Source organism: Triticum urartu, chromosome 3A (assembly GCF_056163025.1).
Source record: "Triticum urartu cultivar PI428250 chromosome 3A, HENAU_Tu73, whole genome shotgun sequence".
NCBI classification, from domain to species: Eukaryota; Viridiplantae; Streptophyta; class Magnoliopsida; order Poales; family Poaceae; genus Triticum; species Triticum urartu.
This window is the reverse complement of record NC_141875.1, coordinates 147,464,357-147,488,692: the sequence shown is the minus strand read 5'-3', so window position 1 is coordinate 147,488,692 and position 24,336 is coordinate 147,464,357. Positions and strand designations below refer to the sequence as shown.

Genomic DNA, 24,336 nt, shown 5'->3' with positions numbered 1-24,336 from the left:
TCGGGAACTGGCTGGCAAATCAAGCTTGTATGCCACAGCGCCCACACGACTCAGCACTGTGTACGGTCCGAAGTACTTCAGCGATAGTTTCTAATTGCGACGAGCAGCCAACGAGGTTTGCAGGTAAGGCTGCACTTTGAGAAAAACCTGATCCCCCACTTGAAACGCGCGCTCACTGCGATGTTTGTCTACCTGTTTCTTCATGCGCTGCTGAGCTTTCTGGAGGTGTTGTCGGAGGAGTTCTGTCATGGATTCTCTTTCTTCGATCAGCTCCTGCAGGTCTCCACTAGTGGCTGGAGCAGTAATGCCAAACGGACGAGGCTGATACCCATACAGAGCTTCAAACGGAGTAATGCCAGCCGCTGTGTGGTATGTGGTGTTATACCAATGTTCGGCGAGAGCTAGCCATTTCGCCCACTTGGCTGGAGCATCGTGCGTAGAGCAACGAAGAAATGCCTCGAGACATTGATTCAATCTCTCTGTCTGGCCATCTGTCTCCGGGTGACGTGCCGAGCTCATATTCAGAAGAGTGTCTGAGAGCCGGAATAACTCTTGCCAAAACAAGCTAGTAAACACGGGGTCAAGGTCAGAGATGATGCGAGCAGGCATACCATGAAGTCGATAGACATGGTCAAAGAACAACTGAGCCACTTGCAATGCCGTGTACGGGTGCTTGAGCGGCAAAAAATGTGCAAACTTGGTGAATTTGTCGATCACAACCAGAATCACTTCATAACCTTGAGAAGACGGTAGCCCTTTGACGAAATCCCAACTGATGGTATGCCAAGGATGTGGAGGAATCTCATGTGGGTGAAGCAGCCCTGGCTTGCGACAGTGTTCAGTCTTCGCTCGCTGACAGATATCGCAATTCTGAACATATTCAGTGACTGACAATTTGAGCCGTGGCCATGCAAAAAGCTTCTTGATACGCTGATACGTTGCTAGGACCCCAGAGTGCCGTCCCAGCGCGCTTGCATGTAATGACTGCAGAATATGCTGTTGTGCCAATAGGTTCTGACCCACCCATATGCGGCCCTTGTATCGGATCACTCCCGCTTCGAGAGAGTAACCTTGAGCATTCGGAGAGGTGACAGCCAGTTGTTGCAGTAACTGCTTTGATTCAGGATCCTCATTGTACCCATCCACCAGGGTCTCGAGCCAGGAGGGCACCGCTGCCGAAATCGCCAGCAAGGGTGCCCCATGCTCACGGCGCGATAAAGCATCAGCCGCCGCATTAGCAATCCCTTTTTTATATTGGATAGTGTAGTCAAGTCCCATGATCTTAACAAAAGCTTTGTGTTGGATCCCAGTACTTAATCGTTGCTCGGTCAAGTGCAGCAGGGCTTGTTGATCGGTGCGGATCACAAAATGCTGGTGTTGTAGGTAAGATCTCCACTTGTTGACTGCCATGAGGATCACCAGGCATTCTTTTTCATATGTACTTAAGGCTTGGTTCTTTGGACAAAGTGCTTTGCTGAGATATGCCACCGGGTGCCCTTGTTGCATCAGGACTGCCCCCACTCCATCTTTGCATGCATCTGTCTCCAGGAAAAACTGCTGACGGAAATCTGGCACTGCCAGTACTGGGGCTTGAATCATGGCTGTTTTCAGAAGTTGGAAGGCTTGATTAGTCACTGGTGTCCACTGAAATATTGTCCCCTTCTTGAGCAAATTGGTCAGAGGCTTGCTGATGACCCCGTAGTGCTGAATAAATCTTCGGTAGTAGCCGGTAAGCCCCAAGAAACCCCGCAGAGCGCGTACGGTGGTTGGTACCGGCCACTGCTGGATAGCTGCTACCTTCGCTGGATCGGTGGACACTCCTGCCGCACTGATTACATGGCCGAGATATTCAATTTGAGGCTTGGCAAATTCACACTTTGACTATTTAAGAACCATGTGGTTGTCGCGCAGGAGCTGCAAACGGTCCTCAGCTTTGCAATGTGTTCCTGAAATGTCCTACTGAACACCAAGATATCGTCCATGAACACGACTACACCTTCACGAAACACCGGCGCTAGAGCCATATTCATCACACCTTGAAATGTTGCGGGAGCTTCTGACAAGCCAAAGGGAACTACTAGGAACTCGTATAGCCCATGGTGCGTCCGAAAAGCTGTTTTGAATTCATCTCCCTCCGCCACTCGAACCTGATGATAACCCGCCAACAAATCCAATTTGGTGAACCAAGCTGGTCCTGCAAGCTCGTCAAGCAATTCTTCTACTATAGGCATTGGGTGCTTATTTTTGATGGTTAAGTTGTTTAGTTGCCGGTAGTCCACACAAAATCGCCACGATCCATCTTTCTTGCGAACCAGTAGAACGGGTGATGCAAAAGGACTGGAGCTAGGACGAATTATGCCTTTTGCACAACATCTCTTTGACCTGCCTCTATATTTCATCTTTTTGTTGGGGGGTGTAGCGATACGGGCGAACGCTGACCGATTGAGCACCCAGAATGAGGGGAATTTTATGATCACCCAAACGCCGGGGTGGCAGGGTGGATGGCTCCGCGAACACATCCTTGTACTCTTGCAGGACCGTGGCTACCTCTGGAGGAAGTGGGTCAGGGGTTGGAACAGTATCAGCAACGGAGCATAATTCATTCTCTTGGTGCACACGCTTGATCTGCACTGCTTGCTGAATTGCCCCTCGGCGCAGCAGTCCTTTCAATTTCCCTGCCGAGACGGGTTTAAGATGTTGATTTTGTGTCCTGAATGCCTCGCAAGGAGATGCGGCGCCCTTCGTGAGTGAACTTCATCCACTTTTTGTGCCAATGAACCCACATAGGGCTGTGCTGCTCGAGCCAATCCGCGCCAATGATGATATCATAACAGCCGAGGGGGGGCACTTTCATGTCTTGGCAGAAGGTATGGCCTTGAGTCCACCATGAGAGCTGGTTCACCATTTGAGAGCTCATCAATGTCCCTCCTCCTGCAATTACATATGAGGCTGGCTTCGTTTGTTGCACTGGAAGTTGTAACTCATCGACTATCACCGCATCCACAAACGAGCAATTGGCACTAGAGTCCACCAAAATTAGCACCTCTCGGCTACCAATTCGACCATGGAGACGCATGGTGCGTCGCTTGACTTGCGGGGTTGAGCCACTGTCCCCGGCCAAAAGCATTACCTCCTCATCTGAGCTGGAGTCTAATAGATGCTGAGGGTCGGGAGGATCATCTAACTGCAAAATCTCCAGTAGCTCTTCCATGACATGAATGGGCACCTTGTCAGGACATTTGTGGCCACGTGCCCACGGATCACCACAAGTGAAACAGAGATTCTTCGACTTGCGGTAGGCACGCAGTGCTTCCAGCTTTTCAGACCATTTCCGCGAGTCTTCTGAAGCGGAAACCCCTTGTTTCTTCTCTGCCGATGATTTGTTGTAAGAGCGCGAGCCATGCTTCACAGCTGACAGAGATTTGTCATGTTCCACCTCGACTTCTTGCAACAAGGCCAAACAACTAGCAGTATCCACACTTTCAGGACGGTGTAAAACAACAGCAGAACGAATGTCAGGACGGAGCCCTGCAATGTAACGCTCTACAAAGAGCACCTCATGTGTATGTGGATCAGCTAACAAAATCTGATGACAAAGAGTGTCAAATTTAGTAGTGTACTCAGCTACAGATCCTATCTGACTCAATAACAACAACTGACGCGTATAGAACTGATGCTTATCCTTGCCCCATTTTTCTGCTACTGCCGCACGCAATTCATCCCAATGCTGGAGGGGTTTGGGTTTTTGGGCCATTTTGAGCCAAAGTGCAGCGTTACCGATCACATTCGAAGAGGCAAATTTAACTTTCATATGGTCTGAGACACCATAGATGTCAAAATACAGCTCGCAATTGTCGAGCCATACTTGATAGTCCTCCCCATCAAACTTGGGGAAGTCCATCTTCGGTGTACTACCGAAGGAGGAGCGACCCGATTGCACCGGTCGACGGTCACCATGGCCAGTCTCTGAATCGAACCCCGTGCGGGTGTTTGGGAACATACCATGAACCGGAGGCAGCTGAGGGAATGGATGATCCCCAAAAACTGGCCCCCGTGGAGTTGGATGTACGCCGTGCCCTTGGGGCCGATCCGTGCCCGTCGTGCGCACCTCCACCGTAGGAGGCGGCGTCGAAGAGGAGGCCGGATCTGGAGGTATCGTGGGACGCGGTGAAGAAGACTCCAGCGCGCGGAGGCGAGCGGACGCGTCCTCGGAATGGAGCTGCAGAAGCGACGCCCAGGAGTTGAGGTTGCGGGTCGTCTCGTCCATCATCCGCATCCAGGCTGTGATGCCCTTGAGCTGCTCCGCAATCTCGTCGAGCTTGGTGGCGGTCTCCATGTTGTGCTGCTCGATTGACCCCATCGCCGCCGAGAGCTGCGCCTGAACGACCGTGGGTGGTCGACTCTTGGGCGCCAGATCGACGCCCGGATCGGGCGTTCCTGCCGAAGGATGGGGATTACGGCGGCGGAGCGAATCCACCACCAACCGCGATCGGACTGACGGATCGAGCCGGAACCGGGGAGGATCGATGACAACTGATACCAATTGTTATGCCCTCGCTAGGATTTTGGCCCTCCTTTGATTACAATTCTGGATACAGGGGGAAGGATTGGGGAAGAAGGAAAGGGAAGTTCAACATGTGCTAATTCTCGGCCCCCTCTTCCTGCCCGTGCTCCACCTCCTTATTTCCCCTCCTTGCCGCTGGTCGTCGTTTGCTGGACTTGTTGGGCCCGCCAGGCTCGATCGAGCTGGCGACTGCGTCTTGAGGCCTTGGGCCTTCTCCCCGGGTTGGGCCACCACATGACAAAATCTAAGACTTGAACCCAAATGGCTTGATTCCACCACAAGGATTCTCGCTATCTTAACACTTAGTTAGCCCACATGTGTAACCTTTTGTGATATATAAATATACACGCGCCAGTCGAAGCTATGCCGATAAACCCTAATTGATCCAATCTAACATTTGATCAAACTGTGGGATGCGAGAACAAATGTCGGGTAAAGGGAGAGAAAGAACAAAACAGAAAAACTTGAACTCGATGGGCCAGCACTCCCTAGCATGCTTTCTCATTTCTTCCCTTTTCTTAATCCAAAGTGGCCTAAAGTAGGGGCGCATGATTGGTACATGATCGGTCATTCAAAGATGATGCCGATGGAGCTTGACTTTCACATTGCGAGTGATTTAACCGATCTTGATATTTTTCTGCATTGATGCCTTGATCTTTACTCATGATCTCGATCGAGCTGAAGCCGATGGGTGTGCAAGCAAGGCCATGCATTCCATTCCATCGCACCAAGTCAGGATACGTTGCATAACGTGCACTAAACTGCAAACATGCACGTATAGATCGGGTGGCCAATCGACCAACAACAAGTGCGCAGGTCTGGTCCTTTGCTTTCAAAGCACCGTACACACAAGACCATCTACGCTCCATAATGTAGTGGCTATAAACTTTTTTGAAAAGTCAGATTTTACCAAATTTTAACGAAATTTATAGAGAAAAATATTTACATTAACAATACCAAATATATACTCCCTATGTTCCTTTTTACTCCGCGTATTAGATTTATGTCAAGTCAAACATTACAAAGTTTGACCAAATATATATTAAAAAATATCAACATATAAAATACTAAATATATATTCCATGAAACTACATTTCGTGATGAATCTAAAAATATTGATTTGGCATTGTTCTTTGACTTTGGACAAAACTTATATGGAGACTAAAAAGGACCGGACGGAGTACAATGTGTAAGTGTGTCTCACGGCGTACCTAATGATATCTACTCCCTCTGTTCCACAATACTTGTCATGGTTTTAGTTTAGTATAAGACGTTTTTATAGGCTGTAAAAATGTCTTATATTTTGATACAAAGGGAGTATTTGGTATTTTTCAATATGGATATTTTCCTCTAAAATTTTGATCAAAGTTTATTAAATTTGACTCTTCTATACATACATGTCTGTTAGTGTCCTACGAGACAGAAGAATAAGGTGAATGTTACAAAAATGAGTAGTAAAATTATATATGATCTGTTTTTTAGATAAATATATGTTTTGCTGTGATTTACGAATGCCCCAGATTTGCATCCGGCCTCTCGGAAAGAACCGTGCCAAGGCACAAGGCCCATTCTGGAGTTGTTACCCTGGCTTCATATGTTTTAGAGAAAAAGGTCTCAGTTAAGATCGTCAAAACAATTATAGTTAATCATAATTTAAATGGTTAGGTTTTTTACGCTAAAACCAGTACAAATGTGATCAAATCCTAGACTTGTCACTTGTCGGCCCAGCCTCTCGGAATAATCATAGAGATAGAGTGAGTGTGCATGCGTGTTGACTTTGGTGGCGAAAGGATAACGAAACCATAATCAGGAAACAATTCATTAATCTTTTTGCGAAGGATTATTCTCATTTACTTCCCAAGAATAATGGCCTCACCAGGCAATATGACACCGAATCCACAATCGAAACCTCGTTGGTAGCATCATTACCCCGGCTGTTGTGCAAGTTGTTCGATTCCCTACAACGATTCGTGATTCTTTTGAAACATGCCTTTTTTTATTTTCTTTTAGAAGCAGCCAGCATCTGTTAGAACAGGCGAATTCTGATGACTCCTATCCTTTTGCGAAAACTCTTTACGACAAAGGACAATAAAAAAGAATTGAAAGAGAAGGCAAATCATAATCTGCCTTATGCATTCACAAAGGACAATATATATTAGCATCATCGATTACATCTGGTATTTGCAACGACATAATATCAACAACTAGCCGCATGAGCCCCGCCCTTAAACGCGGTTCGCCGAAGGGAGAGAAAACAAACATTGCAAAGAGCAACTCGATCTACATTCCACAACCAATTATGCGAAGGTGATATACATAAAGTAAGAGTAATGCTACATGTACAAACGAGTTATAAGTTTTTATAAAAAGGCCCCATGAAAATCAGAGGGGGACAAGTTTGTGATTGGTTAGTAGATGCAAAAAATCCTAATCAGCGTGTAATTACATGTAACTCTATGTTTAGCATTATTGCATAAAGTAGAGAGGCAGAGGAGGTGCTAGGATTTTGTTCGCCTTCCTTCCTGTCGTCTGATGTATGGTGGCCGTTGCTTTCGCGATGCCCACATGATCCACCGATGCACAATTGCACATGCACGCGAGTGGCCGCTAGTGGCCCATCCCCGTCGCACAACCACGCAACGCAAACCTTTTCGGATTTTTGTGCGTATCTCGTCCCGGCCGGTTCTCATGCCTGCACATGTCCATATCCTCGCCTGCCGCCCGCCCGCGCATATTCCTCATGCCCACGTTGCTTTCCGATCAGAGGCTTGGAGTAGCCGCCGGTAGGGAGAAGAGCGATCAGATCGTGTGCTCGTAGCCTCTCGTCGGAAGAAGAAAAAACAGTGAGCACAGCGGCATCTTTTTCTCAACCAGTGAACACAGTGAAAGAAGAAAAAACAGTGAACACAGTGGGATTTTTCCTCAAGACATGCACATCATTCTGCAATAATGTTCTACTCGGGGCTTAGTGCGCCGATGTTACGAAAGTTCTCCGTGAATGAAACATCCACGGCTCCGACGGACGTGGACTGGGCGGTGGAGTTGAGTCCCGATGCTGGTGTGGTGCGCTCTGTTGTTTGGTCATCCTTCCAACCCTAAAGCCAAAAGAGAGAAGAAAAGAAATCCATTGACCTAAGGCTCGACGGCCACTGTTGAGGATAAAAGGCAGCGGGGCTGGCTGTCCTGCCCTTGTCTTTCACCAGTGGCGTGTCGATTTAGTGGCAATGTCGACTCCCCAAGGGAATTACCACAACGGGGAAAAGCAAAGCAAAAGTGCAGAACTAGCCGAAATATTCGCAGGCCTTCGGTTTTGAGTTTTGTTTCTATATGTAGTGTGTGCTTTTAGATGGGTCATTTGAAACATACGGATTGGACTTGCTGTTAAACTCCACTAATCATCACATAGTTCCTAGTAATTTGGTGATGACGGCCTGTTATTTTGCACAGGGGCGGAAAGGGGGAGGCGATGATGGCGGAAGTATGCCAAACTGCATGGATAAAATATCAGTTCAGATCAACTGCATTTCTCCTGGTGTTACTGCAATACTATCTTGTTACTAGCAGGCACAAGGCGCGGCATGGCCGCGCCCATCGTTGAACCAATGCGTTTGTGTGCGTTGTTTTTTGATATTGAGGTCGAGCGGGTTGCAAAGAGGCAGCATCGGTAGAGTATTACAGGAGCATAGTAGCGGTGACAGCCCTGTGTACTATGCATAGTGATCAGTGCATAATGCTCATGCTAAAGTAGGAAGCGTCGCTTGAGTGCTAGCTTGTTCAAGGGTTGTTGTGCCTGATGAAAACTGTTATGCTTGTCTCCACTGATGAAAACACTCGTGGATTGCATAGCTCAAGAGGTAGCTTGCTGATTCTGAGATGGAGGAGAACTCTGAACTGATGAGCATGGTATTACTGCTATAGCTAATTCAGCTGACTGAGTTATGGTGTAGCAGATGGAGGAGAACTCTGAACTGAGGAGCATGTTAACAGTTCCATATGAGCTGGGTGACGACGGCTCGGGATTGTTGACAGCAAAAAGCTGGAGTCAGTCAGTTTCTGAACTTCAACCCGCAGGAAACCTATGTTTGTAAGCAGTTTTTTTGGCATTCTTTTGAACCATCAGAGAAGATCCTGGCCGTGGAAGGAGTATTGCCATGTTTGAGAGCCCGTTGATAAGGACGTCATTCAAAATGGCATGAGAGATGAAGCATTCAGCGGGCTCCTCTCCTCGTGCTGTTGCATCATACTGTAGGTTTTTGAGTGTCAAAATCACTGCACTGCACTTATACTGTATATCCACTGAAGAATGCGGCTGCCTCTTGGCCATCATATATATAAAGGCCATCATATATATAAAGGCATTGGCAGCCTTGTCGCGTGCTTTCACAATTATATCAGCTGGAAGAAGAATGTTGCGTTAGGTGTGAGCTATGCAAGTAAAAGTTGTCAAGTCCTCCATTCAACATATATATATTGAAAGGGTGCTAAAAGTATGCAGGAAACATGTATGGGAAAGTCTATTAGAGCATTTTTGGGTCTATATATTCAGTAGTGCAGTATAGTTTGATCAAGCCAGAATGATGACATGGATGCTATTGTTGCAAAGAAGAAGAAAATAAAAAAGGAAAGGGTTAAGAACTTTCTATTGCCTTGTAGATATGTGCGCGGTCTTTCTTATCTGGTCCGAAGATTGTATATTGTTGCTCACAATCTTAGAACTGTATGGAAAAAAAGGCATACGCAGTGTCGGTATGAGCTAATTATCTACAGCCATCGACATGAAAGGGGAACAACAAGTATGAGGAAAGATGAAAGAAAATGCGGAAGCAAAGAAGATCTGCAGCAAGCAGCTTGTAAGTTCAGGACCAAATAAAGTAGACAGGCAAATTATGCTCACAGTTAACAAATGCATGCAGTCAAAAATCTGAGAAATTGATACCTTTGATCCGTTGCAGTGTCGATGACGCCTGGTTCATAGTAGGTACCGATGGAAGTGTTAAAAAGATCTGACCTTCTTTTTACAAATATTGCTATTTTGTTGAAGAATGCATAATTGAATAAAAGCTGATTGTTTGTATTTCATAGAGAAGAAAAGAAAATAATAAGAAATTTTAATTATAGGCGGCGCCTTGTGATTCTTCTCTCAATAGTTTCTACAGATAAGCTGAAATTTTAATTATAATTTGAGGAACTAAAATCATGGTATATGTATGAATAGTAGCTGAGTAGAATGTTGCCCGGTTAACAATTTTATAAGCCCAAGGAATCAGAAAATTTAGCAGTAGGTACCTTCGCTATAGCAGAGATTACATGGTGTTGCCGGAAGGTATGCATATCACATCTTCTGCATCTTGTCCCTACATTTACATATACGAAATATGTAAATCCTTCTATAAACTTCAAAGTGAATCTGGCTCGCCCATGTCTGATTTGTTCATGTAGCAGCTGCTACAGGGATATCATACTGCAGCAGGAGTTGCAGACCAAACCATGGGGATTGCAGTTAAATTGTCGGACCTTTAGACAGTCATAGGCGGTGAGCACGAGGGCCGGTGCAGTCCGGTTTTGGGTGAGCTTCCTGTGAGAAGGGCTCGCCATACTGCTAAGAGCAATGTAAAACTTTCTGTAAGATTCACAACCATTATTGTGGTTAATTTGTAGGGGTAAAATACGGACTTTATGGAAAGGAAACAATTGGATATGCCATTTTTGTCGTGAGATATTTCAGTGATTACAATATTTATAATAAAATAACTCTCTGCATGTCCTTTCTCCCCTTTTCCCATAGTTTTAATCATGCCACGTGCTTCCTTGAGTGACAAGATGAAGTTTACATTACGGTCGAGACATGTGCCTATTTTAATGCTTATTAGGATTTGTTTTCGTCCTACACCTTTTTGTTAGGTTGATTAAGGTCAGTTTCCATCGTACGATGTTGTGGTATGCATTGGAGTGGTATGTGCGTAATGCTGCACTTTTTTTTTCTAGGAATGCCCATCATAGCTCTCTTTATTGATATCAAATAATAATTACATTCTTATGAAACTACATCAAAGAAAGTTGGGGTTCATCAATCCAATCATAATGATTTTACATTATAAATATAAAATATAGCCAACTCTTGCATCATACATTCGCTTCTCTTCAATAGGTGCTTCAATTTGACGTTCCCATTTGATCTTCAAAACTTCAGCCCACTTGGAATCACAGTGGTAGATGAAAAGGTGGAATGCGGGAAGAGAAACTTTAGTGCTTGTTGTGCTCGAGGCCTGTTTTGCCTTTTGCCGGTAGCAACGCATAGGCATTGTCCTAATAAAAATTAGTGTGATAGATATAAGCACCACATGCATTTTTTGTTAGTAATCATTTTGTGATGTGCACCACATTGTAAACAGCATGTAACAATACAACATGTGTGATAGGACTTTCAACACACACATTTTTTTCATCCGAACCGTCTGTAACATTGGACGCATCACAAACATGGTGCCACAGTGTAGGCTGTGTGATAGGCCCGCCATGCTAAACATTCAGTCCGGATGAATCGTGTCAAACCTTTGACAGGTCGCATATGATTTCTTCTCTCGTCGCATGTGGGATAGATTAGCTAAATGCAAATGATTCGTTCCCTCATCGTAAACGTTTGCTTTCGAAAAACTGTCTACGGCCTAGCAAGCTATCACACACATTTTTATCTATATCGTGTGCGATAAACACCCCTATCGCACACCATCACAAGGCGCCGGTTCGTGGCTGTGTGTGCGATGAGGTCTTTTTACCTTATGCAATACCCTTAACTGCACTAGTGTCACTTGCAAACATAACAAGGCAGAGTTTGACCAAGTCTATAGACTACAAGCAAGGCCAATATAAATCGCAAGCTCGGTCACGGATGAAATTTCAAACAATACCCACCCACCCATGCATGCGCATAGATACACCATGATTTGCAAGGATTTTCTGTTAATTAATAGAATACCATTAATCATGTATGTGCAATGCATGTTAATATTAGGGAATATGTTAGTTACATTACACACTAATCTAGATGATGAACAGTCTGTTTTGCTAGTATTTGTTTAAGCACGTGCATGTCGGCGCAATGCACCCTCACAATGTCGTGTCAGGGCCATCACATACAAGGAAAATAAGCTAATGATCTTTGTTGCCTTCTGACAAGACTCCGAGAACAGGCACCCAGAGGATAGGGCGCAGCAGGAGGTCGGCATTCCGCCGCACAGTGATGCCTAACACCTCGGCCATATCTAACTCATCCTGTGGTGAAGAAAATGGAATAGTAGACTCGCCAGGGCGAGCTCAATGCTGCCGAGGCCAAACGCTATCCCCGGGCACATCCTCCGGCCAGCGCCAAACGGAAGAAACGAGAAGTCGGTACCCATAAAGTCATCTGTGCCTGCCTTGCCTAGGAAGCGCTCAGGGCGGAACATCTCCGGCTCATCTGGCCAGTAGCGCTCGTCACGGCCCAACGCCCAGGCATTGATCAGCACCTGTGTTCCCCGCGGCACGTCGTACCCGAGCACTTGGCATGACTCCCGACACTCTCGTGGGATGAGTAGCGGCAAGGGCGTGTGCAACCTCAACGTTTCCCGGATGACTAGGTGCATGTACGGTAGTTCCCCGAGGGCATGCTCCGCTACGGTGCCGTGAGCCTCAAATGTTCGCCGGACCTCGGCCGTCACCTTCTGCATCACCATTGGGTTCCTGATCAACTCTGCGATCGCCCAGCCCAATGTCGTCGACGCTGTCTCACTGCCGCCGGCGAACACGTCCTGCGCTCATGCAAAACATTGTGAAGTGAGTTTTGAGATTGAGATACACTTTCCATTTTCTAATAAAGTTTTTGCCAAGTTGTAATCCACAAGTATTTCTTAAGTCTCAACCGATGGTATTTCAAAAAAAAAAAGTCTCAATCGATGCAGAATACTATAACTTTAGTTACTAAAATCTAGAAAAGCCCAAGCTGCATTTTTTTTGTACAGTAATTGCACTTTTCTTCACCGACTAAGACATAAGAACATTCGGTTGTTGAGAGATAGACGTAAGAAAATGAGGAGAAGACTATTATGCTTGTATATAAAATGATAGTATTAACAAAATAAATAATGGTAGTATTAAGAAAATTAATCCAGGATGAAAATATCGTTTACTCTCAAACTTAATTGTAACAATATACTCCCTTCGTTTCTAAATATAGGTTTTTTAGAAATTTTAATGCGGACTAAATAGGATACATCCGTACGTAGTTGTTATTGAAATCTCTAGAAAGACTTATATTTAGCATCGGAGAGAGTACATTCTTCTCAACTTAATTATGCGGTGGTGCTTTATTGTCCATCGGTAACTAGATGCAAGGAAATGAAAATCTTTTTCTGATGCTTTTCTGTCCTTTTAAAGTAGTACTACCTCCGTTTCAGTTTACAAGTCCTACGCGTATACCTAGGTTGCCAATTTTATCACCTTAATATAAACTATATAACACAAAAATTATACAGTTTGAAAATAAAACATCTGAAGTTTATATTGATATATTTTTTGTAATATATGACTTGTATTAGGTTGGTCAAATTGACGACCTAGGGGCACGCGCACGCCCTGTAAACTGAGAGAGAGGTAGTACTCGTATATATTGAGACATAATTAAGAAAATCTAAATCAATTGAGACATACTTCTACTAGCAAAACCCAGTTAATAAGTGTGGAGTGGTACTTACGAAGATGACGGGTTTGACGGCGTCCATGTCCAGTGGGAACTGGAGACTGCCCTCATTCTCCTTTTGTATGCTTAGCAGCACGTGGAGCAAGTCCTCGTTCTCGCCTCCTCCTCCACCTTCCATTTTCTCCCGGATGATGTTGTCGAGGATGCCGTTCCCGACATGGCAGAAATCCTTGGCGCGGCGCAGGGTCCCACTGAGCCAACCCACCAGCCGGGACGACGGCCACAGGTCCGGGGGGTTGAACCCCGACGCGAACTTGGCACCGCGGTCGAGCGAGCGGAGGAACTCGTCGCGTTCCTTGAACCGGTTGCCCATGACAGAGCGGACCGTGATGTCGGTGACTAGCGCGGAGATGCGCCTGCTTAGCTCCACGGGGCGTCTGGCCGCCGCGGCCTGGGCGACGTCGCGGAGCATGGCGGCGACCTCCTCCTCCCTGATGGCGCGGAAAGACAGGACGCGCCGCGCCGAGAGGAGCTTCGAGACGACGATCTTCTTGATCTCACGCCAGTAGTCGCCGTAGGGCGCGAACGCAATGCCCCGCCCGCCGTTGGTGAGCACGCGCATGGTGGCGTTCAGGGGCCGCGTCGCGAACGCCACATCGTGGGTCTTCATCACCTCGCGGGCGCCCTCCCGGGACGACACCACTAGCGTGGGCACCTCGCCGAGCCAGAGCAGCATAACCGGCCCATGGCGCCGTGCCAGGTTTCGCATCGCGCGGTGGGGCAGCTGCCCGGCGAGGTGGTGCAGGCTGCCGAGCACCGGCAGCTGCCATGGCCCCGGTGGCTCGTTCCCTGCCGAGAGCCTCCGCCTGCGCCCTGAAAGAAGCACAATACATAAGGACACGAGAGCTAGGCCGAGGTAGACGACCTCCATTTGCATCATGTAGTACATGGCAGCTCTGCTTCTAATCAAGGAAGCCAGACATGTAAGATGGAGCAATTTGCTTGCTCCGTTTGTTTTATTGAGCGCGCCGAGTCAGTCAAGATCGATCTGAGATCAGTTTGTTGCAGCTAACTACTCCTGCTATATTAATTATATAAACTACTATTATTAACTCCGGTTGACATCAACAATTGTTTACGGCGGCTGCTAATCCCGCGCGTGGATCAGCTGGGTCGACAGCCGTTTGATGCTCCCCTAGCATGTCCACTTGGCACTCCCAACAACCCCCGGCTCTTTTTTTTGAGAGAATTCTTTATTTAACACTGTCTTAAAATTTATTGTCCTATTTAACACCGAAAAACTTTTTTTTTCAGTCTAAATTTTATGCCCTTTATAACACTTTCGTTCATTTTAAGCCATAACGGTGTTAAATGACACATGAAAAGACTTATTTACCCTTCATGCGATATTTGACCAAAATTTTATATGTATGTGTGTATGCGGCTGACTCGTTTTGCGTTGGCCTTGATCCCAATCTCGACCTCGACACTGATGGCGTTATAGCCGAGTGTTTTCCAGCATACAGGCACACGAAGCTAGCTCGAATACTTTCCGAGGGTTCCGTCGAGACGTAGACGACACGTACACACCAAGAAACAAGTAGGCAGGCAAGTGGATCGATTCTAGTTGGACATGTACCGCTAATACGTAATAGATGAAGTTAGTTAGCAGCCGATCTCTCGCTTGATCATTTCTGCGTTCGCTGGCTAGCTAATCAAGCTAGCAATACCCGTAAAAAAGCAAGTTAGGGATACTATCTCGGCTACAACACGAACACACACGATGCGATTGATGGCCACGGGACCATGTCGGTCTTTTTTATATTCCTTTTTCAATCTCAACTCACAGCTGTTACAAAAGGACTGGGCATATGCACATATATACTAGGCTACACCTAGCAATAGTTGTGTAAGGCGTGTACAAGCACTGGCTTTTCACAAAAAATTACAAGCACTGACTACGATTTTAACATACTGACTTTGTTGTATACTATCGATTCAGTATGTAGTGTACCATGTACTATTGATGTACACCGGCTACCCTGCTGACCTGAAGCTAAATTACCACGTAAAATTTTGGTCACCTATAATATGAGGAGTAAATATGTCTTTTCAGATGTCATTTAACATCATTAAGGCTTAAAATGGACGAAAGTATCATAAAGGATATAAAATTTAAAGACTGTGTTAGATAGGGAAGAAAAAGTTATTAAGTGTCAAATAGGGAAACAAAATTTAAAACAGTGTTATATAAGGAATTTTCTCTTTTTTTTGGTCGGCCGAAAAAACGGTTCAGTCACGACCAAATTTCACTGATTAGCGCTGAAATTGGTGCCGACGGACCCAGACCGAACCCGACACGCTGGGGGTGCCCGGGGGCGCCGGAGAAAATGAATTTGGCGCGAAAGCTGGTGGACCCGCCGAGTCAACGACGCCGAGAACCTTCGTCCTCATCGCATCAGTTTCTCACGGGGAATCAATGTGAATGCCGCCGCCGGACAGCCTTCCATTAATTCACGGGCGGCGCAGTGAAGGCGCGCCGCCGCGCATCCCGCCCCCTCTCGCCACGTGTCCACACTGCTGCCGCCCACTCGCCGCTATAAAAGCTGCCCTCCCTCGCCGCTGGCCGCACACTCGCCTCCCCCACAGCCTCTCTCCTTCGCCGCAGACGCCCCTTTCTCCTTCACCGCCGACGCCTTCTCTCTCTTCCCATCTCTATGGCCAAGCGTTTTCCCGGCGATGGTGCGGCAGCTAACGGCTTCGGCCGCCGCCACCTGCATGCGTGGGAGGCGTGCTTCCTCCACGAGGTGGACTACCTAGCGTCGCTCGACATGCGCGTGTTGGGCTCATGGAGGCTCAGCGCCGCCGGCACCCCCGTGCCACCGCCGCGCTGAGATCGCGCGGATCCGGTCGGCGCCGCCGAAGGAAGCGCAACAGCAAGCCAGGTACGCCCCTAACAGCACCAACCTCTGGACGGCCTACTTCGAGCGCCGCCAGGCCGACCAGCTCGCGTCGACGATCGGCGCTCTGGCACAACTCGGACGGCCGCCGCCAGTGGTGGGGAGTCCCCAGGCGCACTCTTCACACGGTCCTCGAGCACATTGAGGGTGGCAAACGTGCCGCGAATGGAGTACCCGACACCGTCCTTCTCACCCCGGAGCAGCGGCTCGTGGCTACCGAGGCGCATGGCGGGCACGTCATCTTCTTCCTCCAACTCTCACCTCCTCCGATGCACCGACGCCGCTCGCGCCGTCAAGGGCGAGCCCCAAGAGACGCCGGAGCGCTGACGCAGCGGCAACCTCATCATAAACGAGGGCCGCCGCCACAAACCTTCCCCTCCTTCCCACAGCCATCTTCGCCTAGTTAAGCCAAAGAAGGAGCCAGCGACGCCGCCAGTCGCCAAGCAGGAGCACCTCGACATGGCCGCCAACCTCGAGACCGGCCTGAAGTGGGCGCTGGACGACTACGTCCGAGAGGAGATGGAGCATCAGTGCCGCGCCCTTGAGGAGATTGCCTCGCCGCGACGAGGAGGCGCCCGGGCCGTCCAACCCCGTCCGCCACGGCTACCCTGGGCAGGGCTGCAGCAAGGACAACGGTGGTGTGCAGGACGACGGCGACTACGACGGCATGGACTACACCAACTTCAACAGGCTCCTCGACATGTAGAAGGCTCGGGGCGGCGGCGGCATAGTAGTTGTAGTTTTAGTTTAGTTTCTAAATTATGTTTTAAGTTTGTACAAATATCAATGAAAACGCCTAAATTTCCTTCAAATTTGTGTCATTTTGTATGAAGTTTAGCCAAATTTAGTTTTCAAAAATCGGCTTCTAGGGCCAGCTTGGGGCGGCGGTTGGAAATCTGACCGCCCCCATGATGGAAAAAGCGCCGGCTAGCCCCCAGGAGACACTATTTCATTCCCTAGGGGCGCCGGACGGCTGAAATGCTCTCAGCCGTCAGATATGTTAGCAGTAGACGCGTTCCTCTCATAAAGAGTTGGCTTCGAGCATAGATGACTATCGTGCTCGATGCGTTGCTCGGAGACAGGGAGTAGATGGAGCCCACCACTACCCATCGATTCCTTCTTGTTTTTTATGCGACCGATCACTTTCTATATTCTCTTTTATGGGACACGTTCCTTTTTTTGCGGGATAATACTTGTACTACTCAACTCTCAAAGATTACAATCACGACTGGCAATTTCGAGGAGTTCATCCGGACCCGAACCAAGCCACACAAATAGTTCAGCATTGTGATCGTCCAAAACTTGCCAGGAAGTGACTAGCATTGTTTTTTCTACGAGCAATATGTGTAATACAAGAATTACGCTCGATCAAACTATCTTTGATCTCCTTTATTAAAAAGACATATTTAGATCTATTATCATCTCCCCATGTTCACTGCTTCTAAACTGTCCGATTCAACATCAATAGGTAGATTGCTCCATTGCAAAGCGAGTAAGAGGCCCTCTCGAATGCCCAAAATCTCAGTTTCAAGCACGTCATCACAAGAAAAAAGATATCCGCATGAGCTGAATATGATGTTGCCACTGTGCTCCCTAAGGATCATACCTGCTCCTGCAACTAAAGGAAATATGCCCTAGAGGCAATAATAAAGTTGTTATTTTATATTTGGTTATTCATGATAAAGGTTTATTCTTCATGCTAGAATTGTATTGATAGGAAACCTAAATACATGTGTGGATACATAAACAAATACCATGTCTAGTGAGCATCTACTAGAATAGCTCGTTGATCAAAAATGGTTAAGGTTTCCTAACCATAGACATGTGTTGTCATTTGATAATGGGATCACAAAGATGTGATGGGCAAGACCCATCCGTTAGCTTAGCATAATGGTTGTTCAATTTTATTGCTATTGCTTTCTTCATGTCAAATACATACTCCTTCGATTACGAGATTATGCAACTCCCGGATATCGAAGGAATGCCTTGTGTGCTATCAAACGTCACAATGTAACTGGGTGATTATAAAGGTGCTCTATAGGCATCTCCGAAGGTGTTTGTTGAGTTGGCATAGATCGAGATTAAGATTTGTCACTTCGAGTATCGAAGATGTATCTCTGGGCCCTCTCGGTAATGCGCATCATAAGGTTGCAAGCAAACGACTAAGGAGTTAGCCATGAGGTGATGTATTATGAAACGAGTAAAGAGACTTGCCGATAACGAGATTGAACTAGGTATTAAGATACCTGCGATCGAATCTCGGGTAAGTAACATAGCGATAGACAAAGGGAATTACGTATGTTGTCATAACGGTTCGACCGATAAAGATCTTCGTAGAATATGTAGGATCCAATATGGGCATCCAGATTACGCTATTCGTTATTAACCGGAGAGGTGTCTCGGTCATGTCTACATAGTTCTCGAACCCCTAGGGTCCGCACGTTTAGCGTTCGTTGGCAGTATAGTATTATATGAGTTATGTATGTTGGTGACTGAATGTTGTTCGGAGTCCAGGATGAGATCATGGACATGACAAGGAGCTCCGGAATGGTCCAGAGGTAAATATTGATATATAGGATGATATGGTTAGGCCAAGGGGTAAGGCCCAAGGGGTTTTAAGTCGGTGCAAAAGGAGTTTTGCGGAGGCCAGGGGGCCAAACGCTAGAGACCCTGGCGTCTGGACCTGAGCCAGACATCGAGGCCCATGGCATCTGGCAAGACGCCAAGGACTATGGTGTTTGGTCCTGGAAGTCCGAGAAGGACTCTTCCTTTCGGGTAAAACCGACTTTGAGGAGGCTCTTTCTCCAAGTTACGACCCCGGGCTTAACATGTAAATAGAGGGGCAGGGCTAGCACCTGGGACACATCAAGATACACCAAGCAGTGTGCCGGCAACCCCTCCCCTCTAGTTTATCCCCCGTCATAGTCTCCGTTGTGCTTGGCGAAGCCCTGCGGAGATTATTCTTCACCAACACTGTCACGCTTTCATGCTACCGGAACTCATCTACTACTTCGACCCTCTTGCTGGATCAAGAAGGCGAGGACGTCATCGAGCAAAACGAGTGCTAAACGCGGAGGTGCCGTATGTTCGGTACTTGATCGAGACGAATTGTGAAGGTGTACTACTACATCAACCGCGTTGATAAACGCTTCCGCTTAGCAATCTTCAAGGGTATGAAGATGATCTCCCCCTCTCGTAGCTATGCATCTCCATGGATAGATCTTGCGTGTGCGTAGAAATTTTTTGTTTTCCATGCAACGTTTCCCAACAGTGGTATCCGAGCCAGGTCTATGCGTAGATGATATGCACGAGTAGAACACAGAGAGTTGTGGGCAGTGATAGTCATACTGCTTACCACCAACGTCTTATTTCAATTCGGCGGTATTGTGGGATGAAGCGGCCCGGACCAACCTTACATGTCCACGCACATGAGACCGGTTCCACCGACAGACATGCAACTAGTTTTGCATAAAGGTGGCTAGCGGGTGTCTGTTTCTCCTACTTTAGTTGAATCGAATTTGACTACCGCCGGTCCTTGAAGAAGGTTAAAACAGCAAACTTGATGAATCACCGTTGTAGTTTTTTCGTAGTTAAGAATGGTTCTTGCTAGAAGTCCGTAGCAGCCACGTAAAACTTGCAACAACAAAGTGGAGGACGTCTAACTTGTTTTTGCAGGGCATGTTGTGATGTGATATGGTCAAGACATGATGTGATAAACGTTATTGTATGAGATGATCATGTTTTGTAAGTTATCGACAACCGGTAGGAGCCTTATGGTTGTCTCTTTATTGTATGAAGTGCAAGCGCCATATAATTGCTTTACTTTCTCACTATGCGTTAGCGATAGTTGTAGAAGCAATAGTTTGCGTGACGACCTCGACGCAACGACGCTACGATGGAGATCAAGGTGCAAGCCGATGACGATAGAGATCATGACGATGCTTTTGATGGAAATATCCCGTAGAGGCAATAATAAAATGGTTATTATTATATTTTCTAAATCATGATAAAGATTTATTATCCATGCTAGAATTGTATTGACCGGAGACTTAAATACATGTGTGGATACATAAACAAATACCAGTCCCTAGTAAGCCTCTACTAGACTAGCTCGTTGATTAAAGATGGTTAAGGTTTCCAAACCATAGACATGGGTTGTCATTTCATAACGGGATCACATCATTCGGAGAATGATGTGATGGACAAGACCCATCAGTTAGCTTAGCATATGATCGTTCAGTTTATTGCTAATGCTTTCTTAATGTCAAATACATGTTCCTTCGACCATGAGATCATGCAACTCACGGATACCGGAGGAATACCTTGTGTGATATCAAATGTCACAACGTAACTAGGTGATCATAAATATGCTCTACAGGTATCTCCGAAGGTGTCTATTGAGTTGGCGTGAATCGAGATTGGGATTTGTCACTCAGTGTATTGAAGAGGTATCTCTGGGCCCTCTCGGTAATACACATCACGAGAAGCTTGCAAGCGAAGTGACTAAGGAGTTAGTTGCAAGATGATGTATTATGGAACGAGTAAAGAGACTTGCCAGTAACGAGATTGAACTAGGTATAGAGATACCGACGATCGAATCTCGGGCAAGTAACATACCGACAGACAAAGGGAATTATGTATGTTGTCATAAAGGTTCAACCGATAAAAGACCTTCAATGGAATATGTAGGAACCAATAAGGGTATCCAGGTCCCGCTATTGGTTATTGACCGGAGAGTTGTCTCAGTCATGACTACATAATTCCCGAACCCGCAGGGTCACACGCTTAACGTTCGCTGACGCTAGAGTAGTATTGCGATATTTGATGAGTGGTAAGCAAATGTTGCTCGTTGTCTCGGATGAGATCCCGGACGTCATGAGGAGCCTCGGAATGGTCAAGAGGTACAGATTTATATATGGGAAGTCATATTTTGGGTTCCAAAAAAGTGCAGTTTTTTCGGTATTGTACCGGGAAGCTTCCAGAAGGTTCCGCAGGATTCCAGAGGGGTCCGGAAGTCCACAAGTGGGTCCATGCTACCTCTTGAGCACTGCATTGGTTTTCCCTTGAAGAGGAAAGAGTGATGCAGCAAAGTAGCGTAAGTATTCCCCCCAGTTTTTGAGAACCAAGGTATCAATCCAGTAGGAGGCCACACGCAAGTCCCTCGTACCTACACAAACAAATAAGAACCTCGCAACCAACGCGATAAAGGGGTTGTCAATCCCTTCACGGTCACTTACGAGAGTGAGATCTGATAGAGATAATAATGATAAGATAAATACTTTTGGTATTTTTATGATATAGATTGAAAGTAAAGATTGCAAAATAAAATAGATTGGAAACTTATATGATGGAGAATAGACCCGGGGGCCATAGGCTTCACTGGTGGCTTCTCTCAAGATAGCATAAGTATTACGGTGGGTGAACGAATTACTGTTGAGCAATTGATATAAAAGCGAATAATTATGAGAATATCTAGGCATGATCATGTATATAGGCATCACGTCCGTGACAAGTAGACCGATTCCTGCCTGCATCTACTACTATTACTCCACACATCGACCGCTATCCAGCATGCATCTAGAGTATTAAGTTCATAAGAACAGAGTAACGCCTTAGGTAAGATGATATGATGTAGAGGGATAAACTCAAGAAATATGATATAAACCCCATCGTTTTATCCTCGATGGCAACAATACAATACGTGTCGTTTCCCTTTCTGTCACTGGGATCGAGCACCGCAAGATTGAACCCAAAGCTAAGCACTTCTCCCATTGCAAGAAAGATCAATCTAGTAGGCCAAACCAAACTGATAATTAGAAGAGACTTGCAAAGATAACCAATCATGCATAAAAGATTTCAGAGAAGAATCAAATATTGTTCATAGATAGACTTGATCATAAACCCACAATTCATTGGATCTCGACAAACATACCGCAAAAAGAGTTACATCGAATAGTCTCCAAGAAGATCGAGGAGAACTTTGTATTGAGATCCAAAGAGAGATAAGAGGCCATCTAGCTACTAGCTATGGACCCGAAGGTCTGAAGTAAACTACTCACACATCATCGGAGGGGCCATGGAGTTGATGTAGAGGCCCTCCGTGATCAATGCCCCCTCCGACGGAGCTCCGGAAGAGGCCCCAAGATGGGATCTCTTGGGTACAGAAGGTTGCGGTGGTGGAAATAGGGTTTCGTGGTGCTCCTGGATGTTTTCGGGGTATGTGAACATATATAGGAGGAAGAAGTAGGTCGGTTGAGCCACGAGGGGCCCACGAGGGGGAGGGCGCGCCCAGGGGGTAGGCGCGCCCCTGACTCGTGGCCTCCTCGTTGGTTGCTTGACATCCACTCCAAGTCCTTTGGATCACATTTGTTCCAAAAATCACGCTCCCGAAGGTTTCATTCCGTTTAGACTCCATTTGATATCCCTTTTTTGCGAAACACTGAAATAGGAAAAAAACAGCAATTTGCATTGGGCCTTGGGTTAATAGGTTAGTCCCAAAAATAATATAGAAGTGTAAAATAAATCCCATTAACATCCAAAACAGATAATATAATAGGATGGAACAATAAAAAATTATAGATACGTTGGAGACGTATCAGCATCCCCAAGCTTAATTCCTGCTCGTCCTCGAGTAGGTAAATGATAAAAACGGAATTTTTGATGTGGAATGCTTTCTAGAACATTCTTCAATGTATTTTTCTCTATTGTGGCATGATTGTTCAGATCTGAAAGATTCAAGATAAAAGTTTATTGTTGACATAAAAATAGTAATACTCCAAGTATGCTAATCAAGGAATTATGTCTTATCAAAATACCATAGCCAAAGAAAACTTATCCCTACAAAGTCATATAGTTTGGCCATGCTTCATTTTCGTCACACAAAATGCTCCCATCACGCACAACCCCGATGACAAGCCAAGCAATTGTTTCATACTTAGCCTTTTCAAACTCTTTCAACTTTTACGCAATATATGAGCGCGAGCTATGGACATAGCACTATGGGTGGAATAGAATATGATGATTGAGGTTGTGTGAGAAGACAAAAGGAAGAAAGTCTCACATTGACGCGGCTAATCAATGGGCTATGGAGATGCCCACCGATTGATGTCTATGCAAGGAGTAGGGATTGACATGCAACATATGCACTAGAGCTATAAATATATGAAGGCTCACCAAAGAAACTAAGTGGGTGTGCATCCAACTTGCTTGCTCACGAAGACCTAGGGCATTTGAGGAAGCCCATCATTGGAATATACAAGCCAAGTTCTATAATTAAAAATTCCCACTAGTATATGAAAGTGACAAAATAAGAGACTCTCTATCATGAAGATCATGGTGCTACTCTGAAGCACAAGTGTGGAAAAAGGATAGTAACATTGTCCCTTCTCTCTTTTCTCTCATTTTTTTATTTTTCGTCCGGAGTCTCATCCCGACTTGTGGGGGAATCATAGTCTCCATCATCCTTTCCCCAAATGGGAAATTGCTCTAATGATGATTGAGGGAGTCCTGGATTAGGGGGTGTTCGGATAGCCGGACTATACCTTCATCTGGACTCCTGGACTATGAAGATACAAGATTGAAGACTTCGTCCCGTGTCCGGAAGGGACTTTCCTTGGCGTGGAAGATAAGCTTGGCGATACGGATATGTAGATCTCCTACCATTGTAACCGACTTTGTGTAACCCTAACCCTCTCTGGTGTCTATATAAACCGGAGGGTTTTAGTCCATAGGACAACGTACACAACAACAATCATACCATAGGCTAGCTTCTAGGGTTTAGCCTCTCTGATCTCGTGGTAGATCTACTCTTGTACTACCCATATCATCAATATTAATCAAGCAGGACGTAGGGTTTTACCTCCATCAAGAGGGCCCGAACCTGGGTAAAACTTCGTGTCCCCTACCTCCTGTTACCATTCGTCCTAGACGCACAGTTCGGGACCCCCTACCCGAGATCCGCCGGTTTTGACACCGACATTGGTGCTTTCACTGAGAGTTCCTCTGTGTCGTCGCTGTCAGGCTGGATGGCTCCTGCGATCATCAATAGCGATGTAGTCCAGGGTGAGACCTTCCTCCCCGGACAGATCTTCGTCTTCGGCGGCTTCGCACTGCGGGCCAATTCACTTGGCCATCTGGAG

The 24,336-nt window shown here is 46.3% G+C and overlaps 1 pseudogene across 1 annotated transcript; it reads right to left on the bottom strand.

The window, feature by feature from the left end:
* Positions 1 to 11,709: 11,709 nt before the first annotated feature.
* LOC125548191 (dolabradiene monooxygenase-like) lies at positions 11,710 to 14,310 on the bottom strand (annotated as a pseudogene). The gene is made up of 2 exons (XR_015618435.1): positions 13,294 to 14,310; positions 11,710 to 12,351 (listed from the first exon to the last, which is right to left on the bottom strand). The product of XR_015618435.1 is annotated as a dolabradiene monooxygenase-like (transcript).
* Between the last annotated feature and the right edge of the window lie 10,026 nt (positions 14,311 to 24,336).